Source organism: Lissotriton helveticus, chromosome 3_1 (assembly GCF_964261635.1).
Source record: "Lissotriton helveticus chromosome 3_1, aLisHel1.1, whole genome shotgun sequence".
In the NCBI taxonomy this organism is placed as follows: Eukaryota; Metazoa; Chordata; class Amphibia; order Caudata; family Salamandridae; genus Lissotriton; species Lissotriton helveticus.
Window position 1 is genome coordinate 1,427,685,177 of NC_136061.1, and position 19,850 is coordinate 1,427,705,026.

A 19,850-nucleotide genomic window follows, 5' to 3' on the forward strand; every position below is an offset into this window, starting at 1 on the left:
AGAGGCGAGGTGAAGCACGACCCCGGGCTCCGGCCATCTTGAAGATGAGGAGCCCTGCCCAATCACAGCTAGGTTCCTGCCTCCCTCCCACAGTAGAGGAGCAGAATTGGGAGTGTATCCACCTCAGGACAGGGACCTATTGGTCCCTGCCATTGCCCTACCTGTAACACCCCTAAATTCAGTATTTAAGGGGCCCCTGAACCTCCCTTCCGCAGATCCCGATAAGAAAAGAAGAAAGAAGATGAAGAAGGAGAAGACCCGCTGTGCAGCTGCTCACCACAGGACGACACCCACTGACTTGGCCCCAGCCCTACCAGCCTGTCGATCCTGGAACCTGCTCCGGTTTAATCCCGGCGACTCCTGCGGACAGCAACCTTGGGACACCCGGAGGACCTGCCTGCCTTGTCCCTCTTAAAGACTATGACTCCCATAAGCAGAGGCTCTGCTTCAACAACCATACCCCTGGTGCCAGCCAGGAAGCACAAGACCAACCCACTCTGCACCCACCGAGCCCGGCCCGTTCCAGAGTGATCCAAGACCACAAGGACGTCTCCCCCGGCGACTGGGACCCGAAGTCCTGTACCCAAAGACCCTCCTCAACGACCCAGACAACGCCTGCAGCCTCAGATCCCAGGCCCCCACCAACCGCGACCAGCCGAGGGTAAGATTCCCGACACCCAAAGACACCCCTGCACCCGGCGCCCCACGGCCCCCTGTGCCCTCCTTTGGGATACTCACCTCTTCCCCAGGATCCCAACTTACCTCTTGAAGTGGTGGTGGCACCTGAAGAATCTCCGTCCCCGAACCTGCAGCCTTTGTTCCCTTTTTACCTTTTCCATTGAATAACATTGGGCGCAGGACTGCTCAAAAGCACTCTGCACCCAGCCGCCTGAGTGCCGCTGGAAGTGCAACTACTACCCTACTCTACTTCCCCACTTGCCCTGAGTAAGTGACCAGGAGCTCAGCTCCCACAGCTGCGTGGCCTGCTCGCTTGCAGCCACCAACCGATGGCCCCCTCCCCTCCATTGGATAACATTGGGCCTAACTACCTCTGCACCCGGCTGCCCATGTGCCGCTGAGGTTGTACCAACTGTACCTACCTGACCCTGGGGGACCCCTGAGTCTATGCTCAGAACCTTAACTTCCCCAGTCGAGTATTCACCTGGAAACCGCTAACTCACTTTCCTGCCATAGAATAACATTGACTGGTTTGACTCGAAAAATATTCTGTGTTAAGTTTTGAAACTCTAAAATATTCCTATAAAATCAGCCGAATACCTGTATTCCGAAGTACTCACCTGTGATCAGGAGAGAAGCCAGTACTGTACCTTGTAGACCAGAACTGAACCGCAAAAGTAATCCGAACCGGGGTTAACAGTAACCTGAATTTTCTCCATAGAAATCCATTGTCTGATTTTTTGTGAAATTTCTTCTGTCTACTTTTGAAAACTTGAAATATTCCTTAAAAATCGTACCAACTACTAAAACGTAATTACTTACCTGACTTAAGTAGAAATCCCAGTGCTGGACCTAGGAGCCCAGTACTGGATTACAAAAGTAACAAGAACGTACTTTACCTGTAACCTGAATTTTCTCCCATAGAATAACATTGCTAGATTTTCACAGAAAAGTTTCCAAGTGTGAACTTTTAAAATACCTTTATATTCCTTAAAAATCATTGCAATAACCAAAACCTTTTCACTAAACTGTTTTCAGCTTAGACCCCAGGACTGAATCTAGGATCCAGTCCTGCTATAACAAAAGTAACCTACAAAGTAATCAACTGCATTTTTGTAGAAAACCCCATTGAGCTCAATGTTAAATTGTGTTTAGAATTGTGTTGCCTACTGCAACCCCTGTACCTGTTGTTGTTACAAAGTTATTACCTTTCTGCAAAGTAATTACCTGGGATCACTCATAATTGAGAAAAGTATATTTTGATACCTGTTGGTTCTAAAAGTAAAACAACTATATCTTTGGATATAAAAACAATTGGCTTGGAGTTCAGTTCTTGAGTGTGTGAAACCTTTTGCTGACTGAGTGTGTACAACAAATGCTTTACACTGTCCTCTGGTACTGCCTTACTGCTCGACCAAGCTACCACTTTTGAGAGTAAGATCAGCCCTGACTTTAACCTATGTTATACCTCTGGGGTTTGTGGTCTCTATACACACTGTATTTTACTTTGGTCCAGTATATATAGAGCCACTTTCTCACAAGGACCCACTAAGGGGCAGTAAGGGCTCCGCGTCCACAGGCTCCATGTGTAGGAGATCCAGTAACGGATCAGTGGGTAGGGAAACCCCAAGGGGCTGCAAGTAGAGAATATCCGCAGCCCAGCAAATAGCTCTTGCGAAGGCCACATTAGCCTCCGTCGCAAGCCGGGAAGGCAACAACAGACAGTCGCTTGGGGACGGCTGCAGGCTAACCCGACCACTAGAAAATAAGGACGGAGCATCCTGGGGTTGATCCAAAGGCCAAGGAACACTAGGAACCTGCACCAAGGGGCTGTGAAAAGACCCTGGGCTTGGTGAGCCCAATAGGGGCACATCCACCCTCAATAGAGGAGCCGCAGGCACAGGCATCGAACCAGAGGGGAGGCAATCTGGGCGTGGATGGACAGCGACTGGACCTCCACCGGCGGGGAGAAAGGAGATCGACCGAGCGTCGAACTTGGTGCCGCAGCCGAAACCAGCGCAGGAAGCCGCACAGGGCTATGAGCTGACTGGACGGGCGGGCAAGACTGACTGGGATGCCCCTCCGGGCCGTATCCCGTCGATGTCGCATTGACTTCTGGGTCAGAGTCGACACATTCATCCGGTGCCAAGGACGAAGCCGCTGGTGAAGACCCGACATGAGTGCCTTCCTCCTCTTTGGGACCCGTAGGCGTACCAGGGAGAGGGGGTAACCCAAAGAAAGATTGTAGAGCCTTTAAATAGTCCTCCATTTCGGACCGTGTCGCTCCGACACCAGGAAAGGGTGGGTACGTAGGAGACGACTGCAGGACGCCAGTGCCTGGCAAGGACCGAGAGCAGCGCCCCCCTGCGTCACGTTTTCTTAAGTAAGACCTCCGTGACTTATGCTTGTGCTTACCCGTCTCCAAACTGCGCCCGCGGGAACAGCCCCGTGAGCAGTCCCAATCCCTAGAGGGAGATCTGAGGCGTGAAGTCGCCGGACCTGACATCCAGGCGGCCAGCAGCTTCATACGACGCTCCCAGAGGGACTTAGATTTCATCCGTTGACAGGCGTCGCACTCTTCGGAGTCGTGGTGCACTCCCAGGCACCACATACAAATCGCGTTCGGATCCGTGACAGATATTTGCCGTTGGCAGGTCTCAAACACCTTAAAGCCTGAAGGCATCCTACACTGTTCCGCAACACCAAAGACGTCACAAAAAATGCCTGAAAAACAGGCCCAGGAACCGCTGGTTTTCCTGGACCCGTGTTGGGACGAGGAAAAGAAGATAACTGACGTCAGCGCACCGGGGAAGGGGGGGCATATTTGGCTCTGCTGAAATCACGTCCGAGGACGACATCAGAGTGGAGCTGGGCGGCGCTGCACCCCGGCGCACAGAGGTGCTGCTGCGGAAAGTTTTCCGGATCCAGTCTGACGCCTGGGGATATTCTAAGTTACAGAATCTGCGGCTAGATGTCTCTATCAGATATATGAATTACATTCAGCACAAGATTAGAAGAATCATATGCTACTGAAAGGGAGGATTCTCAGGTTACTTTAATGATGTATATAGCAACTACACCTAAATGGAAGCATGGAAATATGTGTACGGGTATCTCCATGAATACTCACTAACTGTAAATGCCTAATGTTATCTAGAATAAAAAAAATGATTGTTAGTAAACAGATCCCAATCCCGGTTTCAACCACAGGCACTAACAGTATGTAGGAACAGTCCCAACATAGAAATGACTGTTTGGAGAAAAGTTACAAACCAACTTGCCTGAGTTCCAACATGGCTTTGATTGAGGAACTTACTTGGAAAGGCCAGTTAAGTTCCACCCATGTGTCATGCACGTGTAGGAGGGCAAAACATATACGGTTACTGCTACAAACAGAAGCAACCCTCTTTCTACTAATATGCCTTTAAACAAAACTTACCTACCTTTGGTAATACTTTTTCTGGTAGAAACTAACTCACAGCAGATATCTCACACACCTTTTGAATATTCCCCAGATATCAAACTGGATCCGCAAATGTTTCCATCGTGCATTTGCGTTCTGGACAGGGGCACCGTACGGCTCTGCACTGAGCTTGTTCCGCTCTGGAAGTTACATGTGGGGCCTATTTAGCCGCCACTCTGGCACGCTGTTAGTTGCTTTCGCGACTGTCTGCACCCCCAGATGTGGAGCCCCAAAAGCAAACTCCTAGGCCATAATGCAGATTCCTAGACTTGGACTCAATATTGGGGAGCGTCAAATCATAGAACAAGAATTATGAGAGAGTCAGTGAAGAATCTGCGGCTAGACAGTGTCTACCAAAAAAAAAAAAACTTAACAGAAGTTAAGTAATTTGTTCTTATGACTGAGACTTCTAGCAGCATATTTCTTACCTTTTGAATAGATACAAAAGCAGAACCTATTAGGAGATGGGCTTTGAATGGAATAAAACCAGAAAGTCTTGGAGGACTGAGCAGGCAAAGTACCCTTCTCAGCAGACTAGACTGTCCAGACAATAATGCTTTGTGAATGTACAGACATATCCATGTAGCTGCCTGGCAGGTGTATAGGACAGGGACTCCGCGTGCCAAAAAAAAGTAGTAGCAGCAGATTTGGACCTGGCCGAATGGGTACACAGTCCCACTAGAGGTGGCCTCTTTGCCACTGCAGAACAGATGTTAATGCAGAGCATGATCTAGCGCGAGATGGTGCACTTCTGCACAGCCTTTCCTGTGGCGACCTCGCAAAGTGCTGATAATCCACCTGATGGTCTTTGGTACAATCTATACAGAAGCAGAGCGTGCTTTTGGGGTCCAAGCAATGGGGCCTCTCCATCCCCTTAGAGGGGTAAGGTGCCGCATAGAACACCAGCAGGGTGTTGGTTTAACTGATGTGGAACGCCATAACAACTTTTGGTAGAAAAGATGCCCTAGTTCACAGAACCAGCTTATTGCAGAAGAACGTGGAGTATGGACACACACAGCCTGAAGCTTATACGCCTTGTGGCAATTAGGAACACAGTTTTGATGATGAGGAGCTGTTGGAGAGTGATGTGGAGCAGCTGAATTGTAGTAGACAATAAACAAGGACGAGAAGGACGTCCCATTGGGGCATCACAAAAGGAAAAGGACAACCATTAACAGTGCCAAAAAGAAGGCCTTGACAGGCGAGAGAGAGAACAAACACCAGGACATCAGACAATGGGGCCTGTAGGAGGTCAATCAGCATTAGCTGCACCAAACCACAAACTTGCCCCAGCGACAGGAGTATACAGTCTTTGTCGAGGGACGCTTAGCAGCCAAGACGACATCCACTACCTCTGGAGGGAGATCAAGGCTGGCACCACTCAATCTCCATGCTCAAAGGTGCAGATTGTGCAGGCAGGATGGAGACCCCAACTTTCTACAGCAACAGCAGATCCTACTTGAGGGGCAGCCTGATAGGAGGACAAATATTCAAGCCTAGGAGTTATGGGTACCATAGTCTCCATGCACAATCCGGAGCCACTAGGAAGACTTGGGCCTGGTCGGACCTGATCTTCTTGAGAACTCGAGCCAGAAGTGCCTACACGAGTCCCAAGTCCCACTCGAGGTGGAACGCGACTTGGAGTGAGAGACACCTTGGAAACCCCAAGGCGCTGAAGTGATGACATTGCATGTTCTCGACGGTGGCAAACGGATCGAGCCAAGGTTCTCCCATTTTTACAGAAGAGACTTTGTGCCTCTTCCAGACGATCCTGCTTCCGCTAGACGCAGATGGCAAAGTTTGCCCACCCTGGCATTCAATGGCCCGCTAGGTGGTTTACCACCAGGAAGATCCCTTGGTGGTCCAGCCATTTCCAGAGGCACAAGGCCTCCTGGCGCAGGGTCCGTGACCACACCTTGCCCGGTTAGTTGCAGAATCACATAGTGGGTGTGTTGTCTGTGATCATCTGTACCAGCCTCCCCTTGATGGATGGCAGGAAGGCTAACAGCGCCAAACAGAAAGCCCTCAACTCCAGTAGGTTGATATGGAGTTGGGACTCCGCCGGAGACCAGAGGACTCTGATCACCACAACTTCTATGAGACCGTAGCAGTTCAGAAGTGATGCATCCATCAAAAATGTCAGCTCTGGATAGGGAAGGGAGAGAGATCTTTCGCAGTCTCCTTCAAAATCTGACCGTGGTCGGAGAGGTCACCTTGATGTTGAGCCCACTGGGACTTTCGATCTCACTGCAGAGTCCGCACATGCCACCTGGTGTGCTCCACCAGGAGGAGGCAGGAGGCCGTCAGTCCCAACAGATTCCCAGTTGACATCTCTGAAATCCAGGACCGAGGCTGAAAGATCAAAATCATAGCCCGTATGTCCTGGACTCTCTTTCCCAGGGGAAAGACGCAAACCTGAACCATGTCCAGAATGGATCAGATGAAGAGGAGCATCTGAGGAGTCATCATCAGGTGCGACTTCGATACGTTGATAGTAAACCACATAGATGAGAAGAGATTCTCCATAGTCTGGAGGTGGTTGATGACTACCTAGGGTGAGCCCGCCATCAACATCCAGTCGTCGAAGCAGGGAAAGATTTGAACCCCATACCTCTAAAGTTGTGCTGCCATCACTTTCTTTAACTCCCACGGGGCACTGGTGAGACGAAAGGGGAGCAGCACTGCGAACTGAAAACAATCCTCTCCCACCACGCCAAGGGGCTAGCAGGACGGGAATATGAAAATCAGCTTCCTTCAGGTCCAATGCCACCATCCAGTCTCCAGGGGTCGAGAGCAGATAAGATCTGGGTCAGGGTGGGCATTTGAACTTCTCTGGAGGAAGGCATGGAGAGGGCACCGATCTAGAATAGTCCAAAGACCTTCGTCCTCCATGAGTGAGAATAGCACCCTACCCCATCCAACTACTGCCGCAGGAACCCTATTGAGCCAAAAGGCTTGCACCTTCTGTTCCACAGTGGGGAGATGGTCCTCCGTCAGTCAATGGGTTGACGGTGGAAGGGATGGCAAGGAAGAAAGGAAGGGGAAGAGATTTCCTTTGCGGACGATATGCAGGACCCACCGACATGATCCCTTGCCAACATGGATAGAATTGGCGGATTCTGCCTTATGGGTGGCAGTAACCCTGTAAAGGTACACTAAAGAGGTTTGGAAGGTGGGGCTCGGGGGGGGGGCATGGACTGAGCAGCACGCTGAGCTTGGTTGCAGGGGTGGTGGGTACCTTGGTGCTTCCCATGAAACTGCTTGGTTCGCTGCCTGGGTGGAACAGGCTGGTGGTAAGTGAGGCATCAGTCAAAGCTGTGAAAGGAAATGGTGTGGCTAGCAAGGCTGGGAAGACAGGTCTGGAGAGCAAGCAGTACCCCGTACTCTCCTTTAAATGTTCAATTGCAGAGTCAGCCTTGACTCCAAACTAGTAAGTCACATCGAAGGGCGTGTCCATTAGCGAGTACTGGACATTATCCAAGTACTAAGTCGATCATAGTCACGCTTGGCAACTTATGGCAACACTGGAGCATATAGCTCACTATAAAGAGTCGCTGGTTTCCAAGGCACAATAAATTGAAAACCTGGTCGCATCACTCCAATCTTGATTAATCTGCAAAAGTACAGGGTGGTGGTCTTCTGGTGTACCAGGAATAATTTGTGCTAGTGTCCCAGAGGGAATGAGTGTAATGACATAACAAACAGTTATTATTCGATCACAGGGTCAAACCGGCTGATTAGAAGAGGCGCTTCCCAAACTTCTACACTCACTTTTATTCCTTATCAGGGGCAGTGTTTTGTGAAATTGTTGGTGTTGGTCCAGCTGGTGTAGGCCTGCACCACAAGGCTCTGTGGAGAGTGGTGCTGTGACAACAAGAACAAAAAACGGGTCACCTGATGATCTGCCAGTTAACTGGGAGTCTAGTGCAAGGGCTGGCCCAAGGCATAAAGAGGGTATCAGTCAGGGCCTCATTGAAAGGGAGGAGGGACTCAGATGCAGTCTGGCGCGCTTGCAGGATCTCAGTCAATATGTTTATTTTTACATTCATGGCGGTGAACTGAGCTCAAGGACTTCAGCCGCCCTATACGACGATAATACTGTGTCTGGGCTGCAAGGGGAGAAAAGAGATCTCTAGTGAGGTATACAGTCCACTAGCCACCTGCCAGTTCTCGTACTAATTGTCCTCGCTGTAGGCCTGAGTGAACTCATTGAATAATACAACCAAGCGAAACCGCTTGCCCTCTGTGCACTGTTGCAAATCCTGCTTGGAAATTCATAAACAAAATTCACCCAATGTATTCCATGATATCATATGAAAACATCAACTAGTAACTTGATTCAAAACTTTTTTACTGAAATATTTTAGTCCATCAGAACATTATTATGTGTCATAACATTCCATAAACATTTATAATACAATGCTTTTTAAATATCCATTTTGCTTTCAAGAAATGCCCATGCCCAATGCATTTTGGGCCACACGGCCCTTCATCAGGGGCTGTACCTGTAAAAAATAAAAAATAAACATTCACAATATTGAAATACCTCCAATGTCATAGGTTACAGTAAATAACGTTTTTATATGAGCAACATCATATCGATCAGTGTATATACATTAGCATGTTCATAGCACACATTTGAACTCTATGAAAAATAAAAAAAGAGCCAAAACTACGAAAATCTATAACCTCTGGATGCGTGATTCCTAATTGAACCTTATCTCAAGTGTCTACTCACTTGTGTATGTGAAAGAAAATGGATTAGGGGTCCTAGCCGTTCCGGAGCGATCACACGATGACGTGGCTATATTCTGTAAACAAGAGAAAATAACTAACTGCAATACGTCGCTCACTGAAGTTAACAAACTTAACGTGAAATGAAAAGTCACAACACTAACCTGAATGAAAAGCAGCGTCTTAAGATTGATAGAAGGGCGGCTTATTTTCCGTCTTGTCAAGTGCCTAAAATGTACGCAAATAATATGAGCCCCGTTGTAATTAGAAATATAGACCGATACGTGAACCAATAACACACGTTGATCATATTCAAGAAACGAACCTTTCATGATATGGTCTGCCCTGCAGGTTCACTTGTTGCCTGCTTCAAAAACTCGCTTCCCCGTCACATTTAAACGGCGTTCCCGTAGGGTCAGTTTCTACAAAACAGCAACATGGCAGGTTGTAAATTATAAATAATCCGGCGTATTTAACGGCGAACGTATCCGCCGAATCATAATGGTCCGCCATACCTTTAGAAAAAAGTTGCCGACGGTACACGGTGGAAACGAACGCGGTCAATCTGGATCCGTGATACTGCTCAATGTGTTCAAAGAGCGCGGAATCGCGCATGCGTATATGGAGGATAATGTGATGATGGAAAAGGGACTAACGTGACGGAAATGAAACCTTCCTACTGAGTGTGTGATTACACGCCATAGTAAGTGAGTAAGTGTGGGATACTTGTAAAGCGCACTGTTACTCTACCCGAGTGTCCTGGCGCTGTAGACCGCTGGGGAACCCGTCCTGGTTTTCCCTTTGAGATGGTCCCTTTCTGGGTATCTCCAGGGTGAAACCAGGCATCCCTGGCGTCTGTGGGGGGCCGTTGTAGAGATGAGGCAAGCTTAATGCCCAGAGTTACCGAGTGTGTTCCCTGGTTAGAGTAGGCACTGAGGCGAGAATTATCGAGTCCGTTGACCCTGGTCCAAGACCCTGCCGCGTCGGGAATTGAACCCTGGTCCCGGGCCGTTCTCTGCTTACAGGTCTGCCGCCTCTAACCAGTGAGCCACACCTCTCCTCTGAGAGTGGTGTTGGGATCAATTTGGATCTGGAAGTCCATCTTGGAGCGTGTGGATATTGTGTTGAGTCGCTCTTGCAAGCAAGTGTGTGTTATGAAAAAACGGTAAAGAGAAGTGGAAAAGATGGTTATAGACTTTCAAATAAATATACTGGTGACTGTGCAATGAAAAACATGTATCTCTTAGTAAAGAACTTATGTATAAACACGTTAAATGATCATTACTCTATGTGAAAAAATACAAATAAACAGAATTCAGGTCTTCATGCTTACAACTGTAGTACAGTAATCACAGGTAACATGCTAAATCCACTCTATCATTGATCCCTTTCGGATCTTGTGTGTCCAAACGTTTTATCCAGAATACCTCCCTCTGGAGTAAAGTCTTTGTGATGTTTTTCCCGGGTGTGGGGACAACCACCTCTAGAACCTGAAATTTAACTTGAGCAATTGAATGTCTGTTGACCTCCCAATGTACTGCCAAGCTACTGTTTGGATTCTTGTTACGAATCGTGCTCTTGTGCTCAGAAATGCGGGTCTTAATTTTGCGTTCCGTTTTCCCTATGTATAACAAACCACAGGGACATTTTATCGCATAAATCACATTCATGGTGTTACAATCAGCATTATGCCTGGTTATAATTGTTTCTCCTGTGTGTGGATGTTTCACTGTGTTGGTGACTACAACATTATTGCATTGAACACAGTTTTGACATCTTCTCATTCCTCTATAGGTTACCCGTGTTTCTCGTGATTTTGATTTCAATAACTCCTTAATGTTCAAAGATCTTTTGTAGGCAAAAATAGGCTTTCTTCCAAACAGTTCTTTAAAATCAGGCTCATTGCTCAAAAAATCCCAATGTCGATAAATGCTTTTTTTGATTTCATTCGTACTGGTAGAGTATTTGGAAACAAACACCTTTCGCTTTTCTGTATCTTTAATCTTATTTTCTAACAAGGAGTCTCTGACTTGATTTTGTACTTTCTCTCTCGTCTTTTCCAGAAGAGTCTTAGGATACTTTTTTGATGCATATTTCATAGTGATTGTATCTAGGTTAGATTCTAATGTCTCATTCTCTGAGCAAATCCTTTTCACTCGCAACATTTGGGAGTATGGTAAATTACTAATCAGATTCTTCGAGTGAAAACTGTTGTACATTAGTGCAGTATTCTTATCCGTGGCCTTGTGATACACTTCAGTGTGAACAACATCATCCTCAATTTTCACCAAAACATCTAAGAATGGAATGGCATTCATCTCAATATTTTTCGTGAACTGAATGTTCTCATCGTATGTGTTCAATTGAGATATTTTTTGTTCGAGCATTTCCTTGGAGTTCTGCCAAATCAGAAAAATGTCATCTATGTAACGTCAATATAAGATTATATTGTCAACCCAATCCTTGTCTTTCAAAAGAAATGTTTCTTCATATCTAGCTATGTAGGTATTGGCATATGCCGGAGCCCCAGAAAAACCCATTGATGTTCCCTTGTTCTGTAAATAAAAATCATTATCCCATTTGAAGTAACTGTGATGAAGACAGAAGTGAAGGAGTTCCAAAAGAAATATTTTGTTTGCTGGTAATTCATCCTGTTTAAGAAGTGCCCATTCCACTGCCTCTATCCCTGCTACATGAGGGATGGAGGTATACAAAGCCTTGAGGTCTAAGGTGCACATTATCATTCCTGGTTTTGTTTGGATGTTCGCCAACTTCTGCAAAAAGTGTGTGGTGTCTTTTGTGTAAGAATACCAAGACTGAACAAAAGGTTGAAGAAATCGGTCAATGTATTGGCCCAGGGGCTCGAAGATGGTGCCGCACCCGGTGACAATAGGTCTGAAAGGAGGTTTAGTAAGGTCCTTGTGGATTTTTGGCAGCATGTATATTCCTGGTTGTTTGGGAAACAAAACTGTCAAAAATTGTCTTGTTTTTGTGGTAATCCACTTCATGTTCTCCGCATGTTCTAGGATACAATCCAAAGTGCTTTTCAATTCGTTGATAGGATCATGATCAAGTTTGAGATAAGTGTCCGAATCAGATATATGATCAATCACTTTTGATTCATAAAATTGACGATCCATAATAACTATTGCACCCCCTTTGTCTGCTTGCTGGATATGTGTCCTGGGGTCATCTGCTAATTCTTTAAGAACAAGGCGTTCATGTTTAGAGAAATTCCAATTCCGCTTTTTCCATGTTTTGATGTGTTTAATGTCATTCAGTACTAAATTCTCAAAGGCATCCAATATCTTATGCGAAGTGGGTGCTTGGAATGTCGATTTAGATTTGAACTCTTGATACTCAGTAGGGATTGAACTGGTACTTTGATCAGGAAGATTTAAGAAAAAGTATTTCAAACGTAAAATCCTCATAAATTTAAAGAAGTCAATTTCTGTTTCCAATAGGTTGGTGTGATAAGTAGGTACGAAATTGAGTCCCTTGTTGAGAACTTTGAGCTGTTGAGCAGTTAACTCATGTGAAGAAATATTAATGACTAGGTCAGTCTGGTGCTCCTCAGGTTTGGTTTTGTTACTTCTTTTACTTCGCCTGGTTTTCCTTTTGATTTCCCCGGTGGCTAGGTTGTATCTGCATCCTGGGCGGAAAAAGACGTCTTACTGGAAGATGCACTCTCGGCTATAACTTCATCACTTGTGCCACTTGTTTTTTCTACTCTGGGTGGTGCTCTGTTTATGTTAGTTTCTCCATCAGAGGCTACACTTTCCTGTGATGATGTATTAGGAGTTTTTCTAACAAAGGTTTTTCTTTGGGCATACACCTCGGCCCACGTGTATACTTCATTTAATTTGTAATCCAAGGTGTCTCTTTTATACTTCCCGAGTTTCCCTTCCTGTATCTCTTTAGTATATTTATCCATTCTGCTGTTCATGTCCTCTTGGAATTTAGACCAATCCTCTGAATCCATTCTATTTTGTAGATCTGTTTCAATGAGTGTTATTTCTTCAGTGATTTCTTTAATCACAACTGCCAATTCTTCAACTAATACAAGAATGAGATCCAATGAACACTTGTTCAACACAGCATACCATCGATCCATAAAGTCTTTTTTCATATGGAACCAGAATAACATAGGTTTAATTGGCATTCTCAAACCTCTGGGGATCCTTTTTGCCCGGTGGTACTGTACTAAAGTGGATGCATGAAGACGTTGATTCAATTGTCTTTTAGTCAAAAATTCTAGTTGCTTCAATTGCTGTGGTAAACTGCTTCCCTGTACATTGAAGGATCTAATATTGTGAATGAGGGAATATATTTCTGTGGCTTGCTCATTCGTATAGGCCAAAGTACTGGCCCGATTGTCTGTTAGACTTGTTATTGCGTCAAAAGACATTCTTTTCAAGTGGGTGCTCCCTCCCTGTGGACAGGGTACAAAACAAGAAATATTAGTAGGAGAGGCACACCTCTCCTACTAATATTTCTTCTTCTGAGTGAACTCATTACCTTGGTCATCTTTTTTTTCTTTAACAGTTTTATATAGCGCAAACTTAACCTGAATCGGGTATCAGAGAGCTTTACATAGCACCAGATGTGTTACATGAGGACACATTAATTTTTGTTAGGCACTGGGAGATTAAGTTAAGATCACAGATTATTCAGCATCGTTGCCGAGACTCGCACCCTGTTCCCCAGATTCGAGGTCGATCGCCCTAGCCGTTAGGCCAACTCCTCTCCCCAAAGTTGGTGTTGGTACTAAAAAGGGAATATCATTTTTTTTGCCTGCCTAGCAGTAATACTTGTGTGCATATGGCACAGCATTCAAATTAGGAAGGGGCGTCGGTTAAAGTCAGACCAGCATTGGAGAGTACAATAATGGCAACCTCTTCAGGTGGTGAGGTCAAAGTACCCAAGCCTATCATTGGATATGGGTGTCGGGTGCAGCATGGGAACTGTAGCCTAAGACAGAAGTGGCTCAGAGAGTCCAGCTGGCACCAAAGGTGAACCCCCAGCAGTAGTCCAGATGGAATGCCTCTGCTATCCCTGGGGTCTGAAGGCCCGCCACAAGGAGTCGTTAGAGTTCGAAAGAGCCAGAGCATAGCTGCACAGAACTCTTCGATCCAGTGCGGTGTGGCTGTATACAACGAAACCTCTTTTTAAGCCGAAACCAGTTGCAGAATCCGCTCTCAAGTCAACAGACAGAGCGAGACAGTTACCACCACCCATGGACTTCGCCGGGGGAGTGGGAATGGTGCAAAGGTGCGGAACTCCGCTTCATCTTGTGCTTTCCACAGGATTTGGAGCGTGACAAAGACTGATCTTTAGAGGGACTACAAGAGCAGGACCAGGATTGAGCCTTGGATTAGGCGTAGTCCTGAAGCGGAGTCTTCTCGTGCTCTGCAACAAAGTTTTGCATCACGTTCACAGCCGGCCTTCAGGTTCATAGACGCAGTGTCTCCACAGGGGGTGGAGGTGTGACCCAACACTAAACACCACAGGAAAACCTGATGGGGAACCAACATCTGGTTGAAACAGTAACTACAGGGCTTAAAACCTGTTGAGACATTCCTCGCCCAATGTGATAAGATTTCGAAGAAATGGTATCTGAGAAACAAGAGAAAAAGAAACTCTGGATTAGTGTCTGGTGACACGGAAAGAAAGATACGGACGTCTGCGCTCTGGAGTAGAACCTATATATGCATTGTACGTAACTTGTGGAGCAGGGTGGTGTCCGTGCAGAGAAGCACGGTCAACTCCTTCCGGAGGACAGAGATATTATGGAAAAGTTTCCACATCCAGTCTGACCCCTGGGGAATATTAAAAAAGTGAGGAATTTGAGGCTGTGTGTCTCTATCAGAAATCTTTATTTGTAAGAGACAAAAAAAAAAACTAATTATTACTTGCATCCGTTGCTAAAGAGAATAATATACAGCATCTAGTGCCCCAATCTTCATAAGGCTTGGGGTGTCTGACAGCTTGGGGAGACCTGGGGATTACTGACAGGGTTGTGGGCTGCACCTTTTTAGGTTTCGACCTGGCGAAAAGCTGCGCAAGCAGCGTTTTGCGCAAGGCGAAATCTTTTGTTTAGAGTATGTGGCTTGGGAATCCGCCCTCTGTTCCATTGGCTAGCTCCATAAATGGAGGCTTGCCATTGGAACAGACATCTGTCCGTCATGTCCGGAGCAGATTCGTGGGCGTTCCGGCCATTTTTACTCATCCCGCCCCCTTGCGATCGTCATGCGGCGGTGTTTTTTTAAATTTTTTTTACAGCTTTGTTTTCAACCATTTCGGGAGTGTCCTTTGCAGGGGTGGGTTGCGCGATGTCCCGCTCTCTGTTCCCGCCCCCCTCCCGCTGTCCGTGTGCCTGTTCCTGCCCCCCCTCCCGCTGTTCGTGTCCCCGTTCCCGCCCCCCCTCCCGCTGTCCGTTCCCGCCCCCCCTCCCGCTGTCCGTGTGCCCGTAGGTGCTTGTTTTAAACAGCAGTTTGCTAAATACTCTAGGAAGAATCTCAGTCATGCATCAAGCACCTAACTCCTCCAAAGCACCAAACACTCAACAGGGGCACCTATACACCAGCTGGGTGGCACAATGTAGGCTGCGCAGCAGGCTCCCCCTCCTCACAGCCGCCCCCTGCAGTAGAGAGGTAAATACACCTCTCCTCTATCGGCACGGGCGGCCATGAGTTGCTGCACGCGCCACGCACGGGCTGTAATGTGTTCTTGACTCGCCCTGTGGTGTCATGTGAGCTCCTGTTTAAAGGAAACCTGTGTCATCCTCCTCCTCCACTTTGCTTCATCTTACGGAGCACCCATGAGCTGGCTAAGATATTTGCTGCCTCGTCGCTGATTTCCGTTCTGGCAGATTAGCAACATCCGTCCAAGCACAGTTCTAAAGGCTCTCGAGTGACTGATTCGGGCATTAGATATGATCGTGTTAGACTGAGCTCCTCGACGCCAGCCGTCAGATGAGTGTGCGCCCTTTTCAGGTTGTCTCACTCTAGCGCTTTCTACAGGCTCAGGGCGGACGGAGGGTGTCCCTTCATAAATTTTCCTCTAGCGCGTCTCACTCGAGCGCTTGTTTTTTAAGCTCAGGAAAAAAACACAGTCGGCTCCTTCTGATCTGGCAGTCGGTGGCCGTACTAATGTGATTGCAGCTTCCTTGTTTGTGAGGAAAAGGTACAAACGTTGTTGCTCCATCCTTTTACCTTCCAACGAGGAGCCTGTTGTTTTCCACTCCCTGTTGTTTCTTCCGGTTTGAAGGTTATGAAACCCTGCGCTAACAGGCAGCAAGGCAGAGCTTGTGCGTTATACCTACCGTAATTGCTCCAATAAGGAAAGGGGCATGAAAGTCTACCGGTGCATTGTTTAGTCATTTAAATGAAAAAAAATGTTGTGTTTTATTTTTCAGTTTTTAACTTCTCAAATGTATTTTTCCGATTTGGTTCACTGAGGTGGGTCAATAGATACCAGCTGCAGGCTCCGCAACATTTTAGATTTAATTCTGTCATTTCTACCTGCAGTGGCACAGCTTAAAATGACAGATCCTTTGCGAAATATACCGAGGTGTCCCTAAGATTCCCGTATGTCACTTACTTAGGTCTTGCGTACACACCAACATTTGAAAGCAGGGAACATGAATATTTTGAATACAATTGACTTGTTTTTTTAAATCTCTACCTCTAGTGAACCATTCACTCTCCCCCAGCACCCTCCCCTCCCTCACAGACACACACACCAAGGTGCATGGAGGCAGAGTGCGGGCTATAGGCAAAACGCAGACCCTGATAAAAATGTATGAAATGGGACCACTTTCCGACAAGAAACTTCGGCCTCGAAGCTGAGGAACGGGGTTTGAGTCTCTGCACAGACACCCAACAACCTCACCTGTGATTCTGGGCAAATCATTTAATCTCACCGTGCATAACACAATGAATGGGTCCCTCTTTAACGCAACGGGTGCTCATATAAAGTGCTCTGATACCTTCGAGTTGAGTTCACGCTATATAAAACTCCCTCCATCCCCAAGAAAGACTGACAGAATGGGTGGGAATAGAAGGAGTGGATGCGAGAAAAATGGAAGAAGGGGTGAAGGTAAGGTTTGAGAGGGCAAGGGATGAGAGAGTGAGGGGCAAGAAAATAGGAAAGACTGGAAGGGGAGAGATGTAGGAGGGGAGGAGAAAGGAAAGGAGATACGGTGAAGTGACAGGCAATGGGGGGTGAGAGCGTGTCTGTGTGCACACACTGGAGAAGTGATTGAACAGCTATTGGTGTATTTACTTAACAGTCGTATATAAGCGCCTATGCACCAACAGTTGCTAGGATGCTTTACATATAACCCTGGAGTTACACACAATTACAAATGACATGCCTGGAAACAAGCAAGCAAGTTGGGAGGTGGAACACAGACCAGGTCGTGGCTTCTGAGTGGGGAAAACATTTGTTGAACAATGGCAGTACCTACACAACTACTACTAATTAGCACACTGCAAGTGTGACAATTCAGTCTATTCCAGGCCCCCAAAGATATAAAAATAGCTTGGGCAGCAGGTATTTGTTGTTTTATAAGCGTACTGAATTAATAAACATTTGCTATTTGCTCATCTCTAATTTATACAAACAGCATCATAATGTGGTGGCTGTCATAAGTGCCAGTGTCGGCAATTACATGTCGGTGCAGACAATTAAATGCTGGTGCCAAACATTAAGTGCCGTTGCCGAGCACCAGAAACCACTGGCTCAAATTACGCACTGGGGAACAGATGTGCTTCTAGGTGCTTCCCCGAAGCAGAGAAGGTGGGCTCAATTCTGGAGCCGAGAGGTGAAGTGTCCAAGCACCAGTAGGGCTGCACAGCGTCCCCTGAGTATACCAAGACACCCTCACCGCAGCACAGCACAGAGTGACAGTCATTGTTACTGCACTGGAGAGACCTCACTGCAGAACTGTAGAGCCTGACCCTCACTGCAGGGCTGAACAGCATCCCTCCAGTATACCAAGACACCCCCACAGCAGCACTGCACAGAGGGACCGCCATTATTACTGCACTGGAGAGACCTTACTGTAGAGCATGACCCTCACTGCAGGGCTGCACAGAACAGCCCTCCGTGCAGTACTACACAAAGAAGCGCTTAATGGAGAAATGCACAGAATAATCCTCATTACCTCACTACAAACAGTACCCCCCTCAGCAGCACTGCACTAGAGGGCAACACTGCAAGGTGATAATCATTACATCACTGCCCAGACCGACTCTAATTACAGCACTGCACACTGTGGCCTCCTCTGCAGCTCTGCACACTGTGGCCTCCTCTGCAGCACTGCACATTGTCTTCTCCTCTGCAGCACTGCACACTGTGGCCTCCTCTGCAGCACTGCATATTCACCCTCACTGCAGAAATGTGTGTGTAAGAAAGACAGCAAATCAGGCATGCTGCCAAGAGCCCAATAAGAGGCATATATAGGAGATTATCCGTCAGTAATAATCATGGCACCGAAGCCTATTTTACATACAATAAGGCCCTGCTGCAAGTTTGTGCTCGCCATTAGGAAGTGGTAGTCTCACCCCCAGCGTCTACAAACATTTAGAATGGATATTTTGATGGAAGCAAGGGCTGCTCCATTTCTGTTCGATGACACCGGGTTTTACACTTGCTGCGGCTACAACCCTGGGGGCCAGTGGTATTACCGTGGAAAGTCACGGAAAACAGGTCAGGCTTTGAAAACCATCACTGTGACAGCCTGAAATGTAAAACCCCAGGCGGGACAAGGTGTGGAACCACACCCCCACAGAGAGGCTGGTGCCACACCTCTATAGCAGGACTGCCTTCTTTCCGTCATTAGGGGCATCGTATCCAGTCCTCATCCTTTATGTCATCACCTAATGCATTATGGGTATTGTAGTCTTGCTTCCATTTAACTAATTAGATTAAAACACCTGAAAACCATGACTGCTCCAGTGTGTGTACGTGACTGCTCCAGTGTGTGTGTGTACGTGACTGCTCCAGTGTGTGTGTGTGTGTGTGTACGTGACTGCTCCAGTGTGTGTGTGTGTGTGTGTACGTGACTGCTCCAGTGTGTGTGTGTGTGTACGTGACTGCTCCAGTGTGTGTGTGTACGTGACTGCTCCAGTGTGTGTGTGTACGTGACTGCTCCAGTGTGTGTGTGTACGTGACTGCTCCAGTGTGTGTGTGTACGTGACTGCTCCAGTGTGTGTGTGTACGTGACTGCTCCAGTGTGTGTGTGTACGTGTGTGTACGTGTGTGTACGTGTGTGTGCGTGTGTGTGCGTACGTGCGTGTGCGTGTGCGTGTGCGTGTGTGTGTGTGTGTGTGTGTGTGTGTGTGTGTGTGTGTGTGTGTGTGTCTGCTCCAGAGTGTGTGTGACTGTTCCAGTGGGTGTGTGTGTATGTGACTGCTCTGGGTGTGTGTGTGGGGCTCTGGGTGTGTGTGTGGCTCTGTGTGTGTGTGGCTCTGGGTGTGTGTGTGTGTGTGGTAGTAATTGCTGTCTGCTGAGCTCGTCCGTAGGGTACAATAGGTCTCACATTTGCGAGAGATTAAGCTATTGGCAATGTAAATGACAATGCCATTTATTTATCGGTTTTCAAAACCAACACATAAATACAAATTTTGTCATTTACAATGCCAATTGCTCTAACTTTTCCAAAGGCGAAACCGTTGCATTATAAATGCTTGTGTCTTTGTTTAGCCTTGGTAGTCTAAAGGCACTATTTGACTTTTACCTACAGACTGCTGCGATCCACAAGTAGGAATCAAAAACAAATGTCAAAAGAACTTCTCCTTTCGGTTTCTTCAAGGACACCTGGCGCAGACAAAGGACCACATATCAGACTTTTGCTTCTGGACAAACCTGGAAGTTCAGTCACTGCCTTTTGCTTTCAAGTTAATATCTTCAGGTAACATGGTCAAGTGTCTGGGGTCATGTACCAAAAACGTTTTCCACACTTTGCTGG

At 46.9% G+C, this 19,850-nt stretch overlaps 1 protein-coding gene across 1 annotated transcript in view; it reads right to left on the reverse strand.

Moving 5' to 3' along the window:
- The window catches only part of PTPN4 (protein tyrosine phosphatase non-receptor type 4), a 1,253,225-nt gene that overhangs the window by 658,050 nt on the left and 575,325 nt on the right, over positions 1–19,850 (reverse strand). The window lies entirely within an intron of this gene.